The sequence below is a fragment of the Cucumis sativus genome, unplaced genomic scaffold (assembly GCF_000004075.3).
Source record: "Cucumis sativus cultivar 9930 unplaced genomic scaffold, Cucumber_9930_V3 scaffold66, whole genome shotgun sequence".
Classification (NCBI taxonomy): Eukaryota; Viridiplantae; Streptophyta; class Magnoliopsida; order Cucurbitales; family Cucurbitaceae; genus Cucumis; species Cucumis sativus.
The window spans coordinates 294,253-301,159 of record NW_022279559.1 but is presented as its reverse complement, the minus strand read 5'-3'; the positions used below and the strand labels follow the sequence as shown (position 1 = coordinate 301,159).

Below are 6,907 nucleotides of genomic sequence, written 5' to 3'. Positions count from 1 at the left end.
ATCTCCTTTAAATTGAGACACCATATTTAGTCAACACCGACATTTTATTTGCTATCGTTACCATTTCTTCCTCTATTCACGTGTTAATTAAGGAACAAAAACTGGTTTTTAGAGAACAAACAAATATTCACCACTTGTTACAAATATTTATAGAGAGATAAAAACCTACTTTTCGCTCAATGATCTAAATTTAACAACGAAAATTGCTATAAAATGGTCTTCCCTCGTTTTCTCATACGATAAAGCCATAAGGGAAAAAAGTAGGCTTAATTACTAAAAGATAAAACTAAAAAATGGCAAAAACCATTACGATTGTTTTCTTTATGTCCATTGTTGTGGTGGGATCACTGCAATTCTCTAAGGCACACATGACCGCTGAAAGGGATGCTGAGATTGAGAGGAAATCTAATACTTTGTTTAACGAAATATCCAATCTAGAGCCTCAATACAAATCATGTGTAGAAACGTGCAAGAAAACATGCACGACAAAAGGCGTTGCTAACGATTTGTGTGATCCTATATGTGATAAAGATTGCATGAAAAATGAAGTTGTTGGTATTGTCTTCAATCTCTGGAGAAATGGTTTTTTTTTTTTTTTTTTTTGTTATATCAAGACAATAGTTAATTTTATTGTGTGTGGTCAGTTTTAGTTGCGAGGCAAAAATTTCATGTGTCAAAATTTAACGAAAATTAAATTTAGTTGTTTATTTCTTCCAACTTTTATTTCTTTTAATCTTTTTTTGTTTTCTTGTGTGAGATTTTTGATTTTTTATGTGTTTGTACTGCAGAAAAACTCAAGTCCAAACTAGGCGCTTGATAATTGACCAGGAATTTAAAGTTGACAGCTGGAAAATGGTGGGATCAACTATAAATGATTTGATTAATTAACATTTTAGAAAGGAAAATCTAAATTCCCTTTCATTTTCTTCATTCAATATAATTTGTTGTTTCTTTATACAAAGGTTCTACCTTATGTGTCGTTGGGTGCTTCTTTCGTCATTATTTTCAACAACGAGATCAATAAAGTTTATTAACGCCTTTTGTGTTTATTCACATAATTATTTATGCGTTTTACATTTATCATATAATCCTACCGTGTAGAAGAAATTTTGTGAATATATCACATTATTATTCAAGTTGCGAGCAGTTTTGTCACATGTGTGTTTGGTCAATCTCCCTCGGTAGTTTTTGATATATTATAAAAGAGATGAAGTTTGTGGTTATAGATATGTTTTATTGCTTTTTTTTATAATTACAATTATGAGATAAGTTTATTTTGAATTGGTATTTCAGATTGTCAAGAGAAAAATTGTGTTTGGATGGAAAAAAAAAAGAAGAGAAAATGGAGAGGAGGAGATGGGTTGAGAAAATTAGGAAATTGGTGAGGAATATATGAAGGGAGAAATTTAGAAAAAATTGAACAGGTAGGGTTAAGAATTCATTAGTTTATTCAATGGGGGTTTTGCAAAAAAAATGTATCATCAAACAAGACATCTCTTCAATAATATATTAGGATCAAATGCTAAGAGGAATTTAGAAGAAGATGAGTTAATGGCGGACAATGAAGGAGCAGAGGTTTGTTTATATTTTAGATTTGATTTTCATGTTTTTGTTTTAAAATGAATTCATTAATCAAAATTAAATTATTTTAACACTGTAAATTAGAGCTTGTTTGTGGGTATATACGGATGGTGAATGGGAAAAATAGAGAGGAATGAGAGAGAAAGTGAGTGGTTTGACATTGAAGGTAGAGAAAGTGATAAAAGAGTTTAAAAGAGAATTCTATACTTAATTATAATCTTCAGACTCATAACCGCATTGAGTGCGTCTCATACACACTCATCCAAGCTAGTCTAGAGTCTCAATAAGAGTTTATATCCAAACAAGGAATTTAGTTACAGAGGAATTACAGTCCACTAAGAGATCTCTCAAATACATGCCATAATTTTACAATCGCTACTTCTAACCACCCCATGGTGCAATATATATAAAACTTAAGTATATACATTGAAACTGTTTTTCTCTATTTCTTTTAGAATTAAAGCTCGTAAACATACTCTAACAACTGTTTAAATAAGGAATCGATAATGAATTAATAATTGAAACGTCACTATCACATATTACGATAAATCGCAAGTATTTGCCAACAAACCAGTACCATATGAGGGTCGGCCATAGCAGAGCGCCTAAATATACGGTCGAGATAATAATAGCTCGCAAACGATCAAGAAAAATCACGTGGCAAAACAAGCTCGAGTACATTTAGTACTTGCCACAATAGCGACATCCATCCAACCAACCATGGTAGAATACTAAATACACGACCGATAATAGCTCACACGATATCCATATCCACAAATAAACACGCGACTAGACTAAGCTCACGCATATTTAGTATCTGCCACAGTAGCAACCTGCATCCAATCCAAGCATGATAGAATACTAAATACACGGTCGAGAATAGTTCACACGCGATCCATATCGACAGGAAAACACGTGGTCAAACTGAGCTCATGCATACTTAGTACCTACCGTAGTAGCAACCCCCATATCTACGCTCCTATGTGCACATAGAGCCATCCATCATGTGGGTTGAGCTAGGCTAGAAGCCAATCACAATCCTTCATCCACGTCCTCACCTATTCTCAGGCTCCTGAATCTCTGGCCACGACCTATTTCAGCCTTGAAATCCCCTAACAACCATAGGTGTGGCGCTACCAAAACACATTTGCATAACTTATGGGTAAATCACCAACATTCATTAGGATCACATATTTCATGTTTAAAAGTCAATCATGGTCAGAAATACATTTTCGTAAAGTCGTTTTCAGTCCTGAAAGATCAGACACATACTTTTAGAAGAGGCCATTCAAACCATCCAAGTTTAATTACAGATCAAGGGGTATCCTTTTAAACCAGTTGTCATTTAAATCATGATTAATAAGTTCGGGTTCGCTCCAAAATATAAGAGTACATGGAAACCAAAAGTCATATTTTAAAATTATTTCTAACATGTAGTTCAAGAAACACTCATATTGGAATTTTTTGAAATCATGGCATACTATAATAGCATACATAGATTAATAAGAAAATACTTGAAAATAACCCACTCCCAGTCAACGACTAAATTCTCCACGATCATGTCGCGACGTGATCGCTACGCGGAGCGGCCGACCTCCCCGTTTATTTAATTTTAATAAATAATTTTGGAGTCGCCACCAACCATACTAGGGTGTGATTGGTCACCCAAAAAAAAAAAAAAAATGGTCTACGTACATTCAGAGATTTAAGTTCGGGAGTCAATTGTGTGTAGGGAAGGTGTTAGCACCCTACAACACCCAAAAAATGGTTACCCAATTTTATCTTTTAAATTAAATTATAGAGGTTCACAAAATAAAATTTTATTTAGGTTTTGTTTAAATGTCCCATGTTTATCAATTCATATCGAAGAAAGTAAAACCTAAGCATGAATTGATGATTATGAGTGGCATAAGAGCCATTAGAAATATTAAGTTTATTTTTGTTTTAAAAATATTTTTATTCACCTTAAGAATATTAAGATACCAACACTTGATATTTTAATCTCTATCATAGGTGTTTAATGAAAAATTTCATATATCTAGAATTAATAAATTCATAGAAAATACTACTCAGTTTCATTTAAAATATGAAATGTGTTAATTTTAAAAAAATAATCTATTAATTAAATTTCAAACGGAAAAATTTCATGTATTTATGGATTTTAAATTATAAAATCCATAAAAAACAATACTTTTTCTCCAATTTACATTATTATAAAAAAAAATAATAACAATGACAAAACATTATGAAATTTGAAAAATACTTAGGTGTAATATACTGAGATAAAATAAATACATTGATAATATATGCAAAATGTAAAAGATATTAATGTAGGATGCAAGATAATTAATTAATACAACACATGCAACATAATTAATTAATTCAAAATGATGCAAAATAATTGATTAATGCAGGATGCAAAATAATTGATTAATGCATAATTAAACGAGGCCAAATGGATATCAAATAATAATTAACAGTTGAATGCTAAAGTAGGTTTGGCCCAATATGCAAATAAATAATATTGCGAATAAATAATCACACCAAAATAAATATCAAATAATTATAGCCACATATGCATACTGATTAATTAATACATCATGCAAATAATTAGAATGAGGGAATGAAAATGTCACATAAAGTTGCTAATTAATTAATAGGCCAAATGAAAAATGGTTGTTGCCAAAATTTAATTATATCATGCATAATTATTAACATGGATAATATATGGATAACAGTAATTATTAACAGAGTATGTCATATGGATACATGGATAAAGTAATTAACAAAAACGGTAAAATGGATGCCAATGAAGAATGATGCCATATGGATATAAGTAATTAACTGTAAAATGGGTGTCAATGAAGAATGAGTATCCAAATACAAATATATGATGCTAATTAATTATAAAGAAATTAACACAGAATGGATGCCTAGTAATAAAAGAAAATTAACACAGAATGGATACCCAACATTAAAAAGAAATTAACACAAAACAGAATGGATACCCAATATTTAAAAAGAAATTAATACGGAACAGAATGCTCAATATTTAAAAATAAAAAATAAAAAATTTAATATAGAATGGAAGGTAGAATGCTCAGTATTAAGAAAGATACAAATAATAAAATTAACATGTTAAATGATGGTAAAATGATGAACACGATAGTTCATAATTAAAAGCAGTATATCAAACAAGAAAAAAAAAATCATTAAACAAGAATAAGAATAGAAAGAGGAAAAAGAAAAAAAACTTACCAGCAGGTCTGCCCTTCAATGCCAAAGGTTATTCCTTTTGATCTTCTTTCACTCTTCACCTCTTTCTAAATCCTCCAATAATAAAAAAAAAAGATCCTCCTCCTTTCTTTTTCCTCTTTCCTTTTTATAGGGCAAGCTCCATTGTTTTTTTTAGATCACGAGATGGAGTGCAAATTACAGAGAAATAGGAAGAAAGTGGGAGAGTGGGAGAAAGTGATAGAGTGGGAGAAAGTGGAGAGTGATGACGAAGAAAAAGGGATGGTTGAGAAAAAATAGGAAGGAAATCAAACCTTTTATTTTTATTTTTATTATTTATTTTTAAATATATTTATTATTATTATTATTATTGTTTTTAAAATATAAATTTAAGATTCAAATTCAAATTCAAATTCAAATTTAATTTCTTTTTTAATCTTTTTTTCTTTTCTTTTTTCTTTTTTAATAAATAAATATAAGACAAAATACGGTATCTACAGTTTGCCCCCCTTTGTCTATCCTGTAAATATTTAAAGGTGGACAAAGGAAATAGATAAAGTATTGGTCGATCTTTTTTATTTTTAGAGAGAAAAAAAAAAAAAAAAAAAACATCAACCGTAGCTCTAGGACTAGGTTTGATAAATGAGAAAGACCTGATAGACAGACTTCGCCTCAGCTTCATATCTGGGCTCGATTTAACCAATTTTTTTTTAATAAAATAAAATTAAAAAAAAAAAAACATCAACCTTAGCTCTAGGACTAGGTTTGATAAATGAGAAAGGACTTGATAGACAGGCTTCGGCCTCAGCTTCATATCTGGGCTCGATTTAACCAATTTTTTTTTAATAAAATAAAATTAAAAAAAAAACATCAACCTTAGCTCTAGGACTAGGTTTGATAAATGAGAAAGGACCTGATAGACAGACTTCGGCCTCAGCTTCATATCTGGGCTCGATTTAACCAAATTTTTTTTAATAAAATAAAATTAAAAAAAAAAAACATCAACCTTAGCTCTAGGACTAAGTTTGATAAATGAGAAAGGACCTGATAGACAGGCTTCGCCTGAGCTTCATATCTGGGCTCGATTTAACAAAATTTTTTAATAAAATAAAATTTAAAAAAAAAAAAAAAAAAACATCAACCTTAGCTCTAGGACTAGGTTTGATAAATGAGAAAGGACCTGATAGACAGGCTTCAGCCTCAGCTTCATATCTGGGCTCGATTTAACCAAATTTGTAAAAAAAACATCAATCTTAGCTGTAAGGCTAAATTTGATAAAGTGGACTCATCCTTCTCTTAAAACTTATTTGAAATTTAATTTAAATATATTGTGCTTTTCAAAGGAATAAATAGCTCACTACTCCATTTTACCAATACCATCAACAATTTATGAGCATTGTCGTCATAGGATAGAATAAGACATATATCACGAGAATTTTTTTTAAGCTGTCGAACTCGCCTCTCTTCGTATCAAAACAAATGAATCCAACTGCGATAGATTGTACTATGTTGTAAAAACATAATATTGTTTTAGTTTTGGACTTCACAAAACATGAATCCTTTAGGATGTAGACTTCCAATTACAACAACTCACAATCATAGAGAAATTTGTCTGGACTTGTAAACACCTACAATTCCTTAAGTCTTAACAAGAGAAAATCATAGCTTTTACTTGGTTTGCAAATACAATAAGTTGTACTGAATCATTGTTAATTAACAAATAGATAGAACAATAAACTAATGAATAAATTGATGTTTACTATAAGTTGATGATATTTAAAAAAAAAAGATGAAAGAATGGATTGACAAATAAAGAAGTGTTTGATAAATATGATAAGAAATGAAAAGATAACAACGAATCTTGGAATAGGAGTACAAAGAGAGGAGGTAAGGGACAATTTATTCATATGAAATAACATTCTAAGAACTAAATGTAAGTTTCCTAGAAATACCCTTGACTTCTTTCAACACTACGAAATTTTCTATGAAAAGGCCTCACGCATAATATCTTCGAACATAATCTGAATTCACATGATTTTTTTAGCTTAACACCATCCATATTGGTTAAAAGCAAAGCTCCTCCTGAAAAAGT

The 6,907-nt window shown here is 30.3% G+C and overlaps 1 long non-coding RNA gene across 1 annotated transcript; it reads left to right on the top strand.

Annotated features, from left to right (window-relative positions):
* The first annotated feature begins 228 nt into the window (after positions 1 to 228).
* On the top strand, positions 229 to 1,049 carry LOC116406117. Its single transcript, XR_004219154.1, has 2 exons — positions 229 to 555; positions 789 to 1,049. It is a non-coding gene; the product is annotated as an uncharacterized LOC116406117 (long non-coding RNA).
* Positions 1,050 to 6,907: the final 5,858 nt, after the last annotated feature.